At 39.1% G+C, this 10,000-nt stretch overlaps 3 long non-coding RNA genes across 3 annotated transcripts in view; 2 read left to right on the top strand and 1 right to left on the bottom strand.

Moving 5' to 3' along the window:
- Positions 1-1,000, top strand: part of LOC135098247 (uncharacterized) — a 3,028-nt gene extending 2,028 nt beyond the window's left edge. Inside the window, exon 4 of the long non-coding RNA XR_010266753.1 lies at positions 838-1,000. This is a non-coding gene — a long non-coding RNA (uncharacterized LOC135098247). The remainder of the gene's footprint in view (positions 1-837) is intronic.
- Positions 1,001-1,087: 87 nt separating this feature from the next.
- On the bottom strand, positions 1,088-2,439 carry LOC135098248 (uncharacterized). The gene is made up of 2 exons (XR_010266754.1): positions 1,315-2,439; positions 1,088-1,257 (listed from the first exon to the last, which is right to left on the bottom strand). It is a non-coding gene; the product is annotated as an uncharacterized LOC135098248 (long non-coding RNA).
- Positions 2,440-6,644: 4,205 nt separating this feature from the next.
- LOC135098263 (uncharacterized) overlaps positions 6,645-10,000 on the top strand; it is a 10,434-nt gene continuing 7,078 nt past the window's right edge. Inside the window, exons 1-3 of the long non-coding RNA XR_010266759.1 lie at positions 6,645-6,742; positions 7,863-7,996; positions 8,596-8,618. This is a non-coding gene — a long non-coding RNA (uncharacterized LOC135098263). The remainder of the gene's footprint in view (positions 6,743-7,862; positions 7,997-8,595; positions 8,619-10,000) is intronic.

Here is a 10,000-nt window from a genome sequence, read left to right as displayed (position 1 = left end):
AGGTGAGACAAATGGCACCAGAAGTAGTCTTTACCTCAGCTCAGGAATATTAATAATGCATTCAGACAGAGACAGAGGGAGAGACAGGGAGAGGGAGAGACAGGGAGAGAGAGAGACAGGGAGACAGAGGGAGAGAGAGAGAGAGAGAGAGACAGAGAGAGAGAGAGAGAGAGAGAGAGAGAGAGAGAGAGAGAGAGAGAGAGAGAGAGAGAGAGAGAGAGAGAGAGAGAGAGAGAGAGAGAGACAGACAGAGGGAGAGAGAGAGAGAGAGAGAGAGAGAGAGAGACAGAGACAGAGGGAGAGAGAGACAGAGGCAGAGGGAGAGAGAGACAGAGACAGAGGGAGAGAGACAGAGACAGAGGGAGAGAGAGAGACAGAGGGAGAGAGAGAGAGAGAGAGAGAGAGACAGAGGGAGAGAGAGAGACAGAGAGAGAGAGAGAGAGAGAGACAGAGGGAGAGAGGGAGAGGGAGAGAGAGAGAGAGAGAGAGAGAGAGAGAGAGAGAGAGAGAGAGAGGGAGGGGGAGAGAGAGAGAGAGGGAGAGAGAGACAGAGAGACAGAGGGAGAGAGGGGGAGAGAGAGATTGATGAGTAACAATTGGAAAAGATAATTGATAAAAAAAAAAACTGGTTATATTTATCTAAGACAATTAAAACACCAAGAAAATGCCTCAAAACACACACCACACACACACACACACACACACACACACACACACACACACACACACACACACACACACACACACACACACACACACTCAGAAACTTAATATTCTGAAAAAAAAACTGTAAAAAAAAATACATTGCAGATGACTAACAGTAAATATTTCTTTCAGATTTAAGAAGTGCGATGATGCGAGACAGACAGACAGACAGACAGGTGTGGGATGAGTGCTGGCATACTGAAGGTCAAGAGGTCAAGAGGTCAAGAGTCACGTGTTGAGTCGTATGGGTCACCAGACAGGTCACCCACCTAACCCCACTCGGCCTGTCAGTTCAGCGGCAACACTGTCATGGAAGAATTTGCCGCAAGCTGTGCCTCTCTGTGCTTGTTATTCGAACCTTGTGTCTAATATTGCCTTAATGTTGTGTGTGTGTGTGTGTGTGTGAGAGAGAGAGAGAGAGAGAGAGAGAGAGAGAGAGAGAGAGAGAGAGAGAGAGATTTTGTTACTCGTCATGTCCCCTGTACCACTTGAAGACCTCCACCAGACCCCCTCTTAGTCACCCTTGTTGTGTCCCCTGTACCACTTGAAGACCTCCAGCCAGACCCCCTCTTAGTCACCCTAGTTGTGTCCCCTGTACCACTTGAAGACCTCCACCAGACCCCCTCTTAGTCACCCTTGTTGTGTCCCCTGTACCACTTGAAGACCTCCACCAGACCCCCTCTTAGTCACCCTTGTTGTGTCCCCTGTACCACTTGAAGACCTCCACCAGACCCCCTCTTAGTCACCCTTGTTGTGTCCCCTGTACCACTTGAAGACCTCCACCAGACCCCCTCTTAGTCACCCTTGTTGTGTCCCCTGTACCACTTGAAGACCTCCACCAGACCCCCTCTTAGTCACCCTTGTCATGTCCCCTGTACCACTTGAAGACCTCCACCAGACCCCCTCTTAGTCACCCTTGTTGTGTCCCCTGTACCACTTGGTCTCCACCTGACCCCCTCTTAGTCACCCTTGTTGTGTCCCCTGTACCACTTGAAGACCTCCACCAGACCCCCTCTTAGTCACCCTTGTTGTGTCCCCTGTACCACTTGAAGACCTCCACCTGACCCCCTCTTAGTCACCCTTCTGAGGTACAATAGTGTCCAGTCATCCTTCCTATGTCATCCTTGTGTAATCAGGAATAATTATCAGCATTTGTTCTCCTCCTCCTCCTCCTGTCTGTCTGTCTGTCTGTCTGTCTGTCTGTCTGCCTACCAGTTAAAATGATCAATGTAGTCAGTTATACTTGTGGATACTGTGAGTGTGTGTGTGTGTGTGTGTGTGTGTGTATGAATTAATGTTAATTGTGAAGTATCTGCCTGCCTGCTTGCAAATTAATTATCAATATAGTTACTGTATGTGTGTTTGTGTGTTATAAAGCAATCTTGTGTATATTATTGATTGTATTCCACATGTATGGGCTGGCCAGACGTGATGTACTGTGACAGCCAGAACCTTGACATATACTGCTTGATAAAATGAAAATAAGCAAAAAAAACATGAATAAAGTACAAATTTTGAGCCGAACTAATGAGGACTTTCTCTCGTCTTTTTCAGAGGTGCGTACATCTGCGAGTCACTCCAACCAACCTCTTATATCCTACCTTATTCTGATATATTAGGTTAGATTCAGTTAGGTTACTTATATTGGGGGCCTGTCTTCCTTACTAACCTAACCTAACCTGACCCATTCCTTCCTTCTCGTCAAGCTGTTGGTGGGAGAAGCCCCAGGACTCTCAAGCGTGGGGTTGAGTCACAACTGCGGGTGTGGTAAGTGTCTTTCTGACCTGTTACGTTAATTTGTTTTTTCAGAATTTATGTATTTTTTATTCTGTGTGTGTGTGTGTGTGTCTGTCCATCCCAGCCTCTCCCAGTGCATCCCAGCCTCTCCCAGTGCATCCTAGCCTCTTATTTTATTTATTTATTTTTTTTGTGTGTGTGTGTGTGTGTGTGTGTGTGTGTGTGTGTGTGTGTGTGTGTGTCTTTTTTAAATGTTTGGTCAAGTCAACATTCTGATTTAAGAGAAAATTGTCACTCACTCCAAGATTGAGTTAAGTAATAATTTCTTTAGGTCAAAATTAATGTGAAAAAGTGTATTAAATTTGTTATTTTTTGCCCATTCATTGATTGATTAATTAATTTGTGTGTTAAGGGAGAGTACTCTTGTAAAAAATCATTCATTCATTCCTTGAGTTTGTAGGAGTGAGTGAAATAATTTATTCCTAATGTATTTTAATACCCAAATGAAGGAGGGAGGTTTGTGAACTAATGTTTTTCCCTCTTCTCCCTCTCTCCCTGTCTCCCTAACAGCTAGCTCACCTTGAAGTCCGGCGGGGCTCACGGTAAGTCTTGTGTTCTGTTACTATAAACTGGTGGATATATTTGTTATATATATATTAGTGATTACTTGTACAATGACGACACTTTCAGATGACACAAATTTCCATCTTAATTTAATGGTATCCCTCCTCTCCTCCATGTCTCCTCTCCACAAATTATACCTACATCCACAAGTCCTCCACCTTTTCCTATGAGACTTTCCTCCACTAATTATACCTCATTTCCAACCACAGATGTTCCACTTTTCCTATGAATGTGTCCATCTCTTAATCCACTTAAAATAACCTTTTTTTTTCCCTCTCAGAAGCTAGCTTAGTAATTACAAGTTTTTCCATCACAGTGTTGCAGTGTTGCAGTGTTGCAGATCTTCACCCAAACAAGGGGAGTATTGTTTTTTTGTGTTTTTTTGTATATATATTTTTTTTTGGGGGGGGGGAGGGGGTCTGGGGATAGCTATCTGCGGTGTGCGTCTGTGCGTGCGTCTGTGTGTGTGTGCGTCTGTGTGTGCGTCTGTGCGTGTGCGTCTGTGTGTGTGTGCGTCTGTGTGTGCGTCTGTGCTGTGTGCGTCTGTGCACGTGCGTCTGTGTGCGTGCATCTGTGTGTACGTGTCTTTTTTTTGGTTGTGTGTGTGTGAATTTTTTTTTGGTATAAATATATAGGTGGTAGGCCATAATGTTAGGATATTTGACACAGATTAATATAGAAGATGGTTTAGGTTAGTTAAGGGTTAAGTGAAGCATAGAGAGAGAGAGAGAGAGGGAGAGGGGAAGGACAGATATTAATAGGATTAGCTTATATTTTTTTAGGGTTTTAAGTAAGTATCTAGGTGGCAGGTCAGAATGATATAATATTTAACACAGATTAATATAGAAGATGGTTTTAAGTTAGTATATATGAAAGGGTTAAGTGAGGCATAGAGAGAGAGAGAGAAAGGGTTATTAATAGGATGACAGGAGTATATATGAAAGGGTTAAGTGAGGCATAGAGAGAGAGAGAGAAAGGGTTATTTATAGGATGACAGGAGTATATATGAAAGGGTTAAGTGAGGCATAGAGAGAGAGAGAGAAAGGGTTATTAATAGGATGACAGGAGTATATATCAAAGGGTTAAGTGAGGCATAGAAAGGGTTATTAATAGGATTAGGTTGACAGGGTGTATGAATGTTTAACTCAGATTATATTGAAAGTTTATTTCTTTATAATCTGGGTTTGTATGGCATGTTGAATTATTAGTATGTTATTTTTGTAGTGGTGGTAGTGGTGGTAGTGGTGGTGGGACGTATGAATGATATTTTTATTTTTTTTTTTTTTGGTGGGGGGGGCAAGGGGGGTATATATATATATATAGTGTTATATAGATATTTTTTTTTTTTTTATCCCCAGATCTTTGGTAAGAGATCTGGGGATTATGTATGTATGTATGTATGTATGTATGTATGTCTAGCCAGTATTTTGGTAAGATACTGGCTAGTGAGTGAGTGTGTGTATGTGTGTGTGTGTGTGCGTGCGTGTGTGTGTGTGCAGTTTTTTTTTTAGGTTAGGTTAATTAGTTAAATAAATAAATAAGAGCATAGATATTAGTAATAATAAGAAAATTTGATATTAGTAATAATAAGAAAATTTGATATTAGTAATAATAAAAAAAATGAGGGTAAATAAATAAATAAATAAATAAATAATAGGAATATTTATCAGGGGGGGGTACCTTAAGGGGGGGGGGTTGATGGCAGAAGGGGGGGGTACCTATAGCATACTAGAGAGAGGGGGGGGTGGGTGAGGAAGCTGTAATAATAAAAAAATAAATAATAAAAAAATTTGAGGGTAAATAAATAAATAAATAAAAATAGGAATATATATCAGGTGCCGGTAGCAGAAGGGGGGGTACCTATAGCATACTAGAGAGAGGGGGGGGGTGGGTGAGGAAGCTGTATGAATGACGAGTAGACTAGGGGGGTCAGGGTGGGTAATATATAATAATTTGTGCAATATTTCAACATTTGTTATATCGACATGCATACTGACACTTTTCTCCCAGACAGATAAGCTTGGCTGGTGAGACAGAGGGGGGAGTGGCTCTCTATTTCATTATGTAAGTGATATGAGGTGACATGAGGTCGTCTGGCCAGCCGTGACCCTGTACATGTGATAGGCTTGGAATTTATTGTAATTGTCATTGTGTGTGTGTGTGTTTGTTTGTTTGTTAGTATACTGTGAATTATAGATGTTTGTTTAATATTTCCCATGAATTAACAAAAAAAGCACAATTTTATTAATATTTCTGTTTATTTATTGTAAACCAAGACTTTTGTATACCAGTTATTTGTTGAATAAATCTATAGTTATTAACATTATACTCTTTTGAAACCTCCTACAGTGAGAGAGTGTCACAGGAAGGAGTAAACAGATATTGCTGTATATATATATATTTTTTTTTTTATGTAGGAAGGACACTGGCCAAGGGAAACAAAAATCTAATGAAAAAAAAAGCCCACTGAAATGTCAGTCCCATAAAAGGGTCAAAGCAGTGACCAAAAATTGATGAATAAGTGTGTTGAAACCTCCCTCTTGAAGGAATTCAAGTCATAGGAAGGTGGAAATACAGAAGCAGGCAGGGAGTTCCAGAGTTTACCAGAGAAAGGGATGAATGATTGAGAATACTGGTTAACTCTTGCATTAGAGAGGTAGACAGAATAGGAGTGAGAGAATGAGAAGACTGGTTAACTTTTGCATTAGAGAGGTGGACAGAATAGTGGTAAAAGAAAGAAAGTTGTGCAGGGAGATCATGGAAGGAGGGGAGGCATGCAGTTAGCAAGATCAGAAGAACAGTTAGAATGAAAATAGCGGTAGAAGACAGATAGATATGCAACACTGCGGTGGTGAGGGAGAGGCTGAAGACACTCAGTTAGAGGAGAGGAACTGATGAGACGAAAAGCTTGATAACAGGCTTTCTCTACAGTAAGCCTACCCAAATATAATCAGAATGTAGCCTCTTGTTTCAGGCCTACTTTGCAGTATTTCAGGGTACATGTGGGCTTAATAGCTCAGTAAGACGCAGGATCTACCAGCATAGGGCATAAATAATCATTTTGACGTATTTGAGCTTTTAAAGTCAGTTTGTTTACAAAATTACATTCGTTGCCTCAATTTCGTCTTCGGCTACAACTTGCAATATATGTTTTCTTTTTTTTTTAGATATATTTAATATTTTATCGTTTTTTTTTTGTATTAGATTATTCTTTTTTAAGCTTTTAGAAATATATAGTGTCAAATTTCTCAGTTGGCATTTTTTGAATTTGTTTACTTTTCGGCTCTAAATCAGAATCGACTTTTTAGTATGGGTTATTACAATTTTTTTGTGTTATTTTGTTAATTAAGGTATTTTAACAATATATGGAAATGGAGGCAATCGATAATTTTCACGTGTTATTTATACATGACTTGACCTTATATAAATTAGAAAAAAACCCAAATATATGGTATTGTAAAGGCTCTCTCAAAAAAAAAAAACGTCTTTAAAAACAATTCAACATTTTTAGAAATCATAAAATCTAACTTAGACTCGGAAATAAAAGAAATATTAGAATTCTCTCAATACAACGGATACTCATAGGGCTCCTCCCCCTACCTCGGCCATTTTGTGGACAGACGGTGGAGAGTCGCAGAAGTGTTCACATTACTTCAGCCTTCACGACCATAACCAGGTAATTTATAAGATATATGATCAACAGGTAACCTTGCCAAGACCTTAAAAGCCATGTAACGAAGTGGGTGTCATATAAATAAGCGGAGACTGGAAATATGGTCGATGTTCAGAGAAAGGGTTAGGTCAGCTGGTTCATGTCCGCTGTTTGTCCGTGGTGCTCTTATTAACACTTAATTTGTGATGTTTGTAGATCACTTGCGGTGTTACTTCACTGATATTTTGTCCTTGGTGCTATAAATGTTATATTTGACCAGGTAAGGACGAGTTAGAACCGTGAAATATTGAGATATAGTGTAACAGCTGGTGCCATGAAAACCCTGCCTGGTGAGGTGACGTGAGGTACATTACGATATTATAACTAAAAATTCTGCCTTTAAAATTCCCTGTGGAGGTTTAAGCGTATATAAATGTTATCCAGGAGTGTGTGTGCACTATACTCAGGGAGGTTTGGTTTAATTAAGACCGTGAAATATTGAGTTATATGAAATAATAAGATTTTTTTGTATTTTTCATCAATATTTCGTTATATCATTTACTGTGTGGCTTGGATACGTCCATATATCGTCACGGAGCTTACGAACGTTAGATTAGAACCGTGTTTGGCTAGATATAGTGGCAGATTAATGAAATTTTGCCAGATAAGATGGACCAAAGATTTACAAATAAACATTGTTGTCTAAGAGAGAGAGAGAGAGAGAGAGAGAGAGAGAGAGATAATTTAATGTGTTTTCATGAGGACAGTAACCAATATGTAAATGTCTCTCTCTTTCTCTCTCTACTACTACTACTACTACTACTACTACTACTAGTGGAAGACCATCATCTGCCTACATTTATTATTATTATTATTATTATTATTATTATTATTATTATTATTATTATTATTATTATTATTATTAATATTACTACTATTACTATTATTATTATTATTATTTTATTTTCATTATTATTACTATTGTTATTATTGTTGTTTTGTTGATATGTAATTATGTAATTGTGTTTTGGTCTAGGTTTTTCTTGATTTTCACTGGTTTCTCTCTCTGTGTGTGTGTGTGTGTGTGTGTGTGTGTGTGTGTGTGATTTAAAAACCATATATAAATTAATCTTTTTCTTTTCAGATAACCTCTCACTCACACGCATGAACCCTTGCAAGTAATTGAACTGTGAAGAATTAGCAGCAATGAATCTAAAATAGTATTAGTACAACCATCACAACAGTCACCACTGCTAAATACTACTACTACTACAACAGGTGAGTAGTACAACAGGAGTGAGAGAAAGAAGAAAGTGTTGTGCAGCGAGGCCATGGGATAAGAGGAGGCATGCAGTTAGCAAGATCAGAAGAGCAGTTAGCGTGAAAATAGCGGTAGAAGACAGCTAGATATGCAACATTGCGGTGGTGAGAGAGAGGCTTAAGACGGTCAGTTAGAGGAGAGGAGTTGATGAGATGAAAAGCTTTTGATTCCACCCTGTCTAGAAGAGCAGTATGAGTGGAACCCCCCCAGACATGTGAAGCATACTCCATACATGGACGGATAAGGCCCTTGTACAGAGTTAGCAGCTGGGGGGATGAGAAAAACTGGCGGAGACGTCTCGGAACGTCCCTGATATTAACCTATTCAGTTTTTTCAATTTATATATTCACCAATCTCTTTCACTCAGTCACTGTCTCACTATGAGTTGCCAGAGAGACAATGCTGACATTTCATGCAGAACTAAGAATTCATACAAGGTAGCCCAGGACCCCAGTTCTTCAGGAGTAACAATGACCCGTAATATTGTCAAATCTATTTTATTTATTTTTTTTAGTTGCTGAGTAAATGAGTATCTTATCTTTTTGTTTTTTTTCAGTGAAGTGGTGTCCATTAGAGGTGGTAAGTACCTGTTCATGTTTTGGTGACAGAGAAAAGAAGGTAGACATAATTATAAGTGTTCAAAATTTATATCTTCTCACTTATGTGTTAATTTCTTTCCTTATCTCTACAATCTTCTTCCACTCCTTTGGTAGACCAGTCACAGATTCATTCATTTAAAAAAAGTTCATTATTATGTCTACCTCTCCACCTGTCTGCCTGCACACACGCGATCAGACCTCCTGCCGAGACACGAGAAAGTTCCCTCATTGGCTGACGAAATGGCTTTGGTTGTATAGTGTGTGGCTCTCATTGGCTGCAGATCTGATGGTGTTTGTGGTGTTGATGATGGTTTATCTTATTATTATTATGTTTATGTATTGTTATATAGTGTTTATGATGCTAAAAATGTTTTGTGTGTTTTGAGAATGTCCACGAAATTTATGATTAAAAGGAAATGCATATTGATATACGAACTTTCTCTCTCTCTCTCTCTCTCTCTCTCTCTCTCTCTCTCTCTCTCTCTCTCTCTCTCTCTCTCTCTCTCTCTCTCTCTCTCTCTCTCTCTCTCTCTCTCTCTCTCTCTCTCTCTCTCTCTCACAAAAAGCTGACAATATTAATTTGGACTTTTGTTAAGGGAGGAGGGTGAAGGAAAGGCTCTTTTGGGTGGGTGAAAGGAAAATCCGATATATTTGAGTGTCTGGGAGTGGTGAAGGAAAGACTCTTTTGGGTGGTTAAAATTAAAATCTGATATATTTGAGTGTCTGGGAGTGGTGAAGGAAAGACTCTTTTGGGTGGTTAAAATTAAAATCTGATATATTTGAGTGTCTGGGAGTGGTGAAGGAAAGACTCTTTTGGGTGGTTAAAATTAAAATCTGATATATTTCAGTGTCTGGGAGTGGTGAAGGAAAGACTCTTTTGGGTGGTTAAAATTAAAATCTGATATATTTCAGTGTCTGGGAGTGGTGAAGGAAAGACTCTTTTGGGTGGTTAAAATTAAAATCTGATATATTTCAGTGTCTGGGAGTGGTGAAGGAAAGACTCTTTTGGGTGGTTAAAATTAAAATCTGATATATTTCAGTGTCTGGGAGTGGTGAAGGAAAGACTCTTTTGGGTGGTTAAAATTAAAATCTGATATATTTCAGTGTCTGGGAGTGGTGAAGGAAAGACTCTTTTGGGTGGTTAAAATTAAAATCTGATATATTTCAGTGTCTGGGAGTGGTGAAGGAAAGACTCTTTTGGGTGGTTAAAATTAAAATCTGATATATTTCAGTGTCTGGGAGTGGTGAAGGAAAGACTCTTTTGGGTGGTTAAAATTAAAATCTGATATATTTAGTTAGTGTCTGCTTGTCAAGAACACCCAAAGACACTCAAAAAACACATGCAAAATGCGCACAAATTCT

Source organism: Scylla paramamosain, unplaced genomic scaffold (assembly GCF_035594125.1).
Source record: "Scylla paramamosain isolate STU-SP2022 unplaced genomic scaffold, ASM3559412v1 Contig52, whole genome shotgun sequence".
NCBI lineage: Eukaryota > Metazoa > Arthropoda > Malacostraca > Decapoda > Portunidae > Scylla > Scylla paramamosain.
Note: the sequence above shows the minus strand (reverse complement) of the source record. Positions and strands in the feature narration are given on the sequence as shown.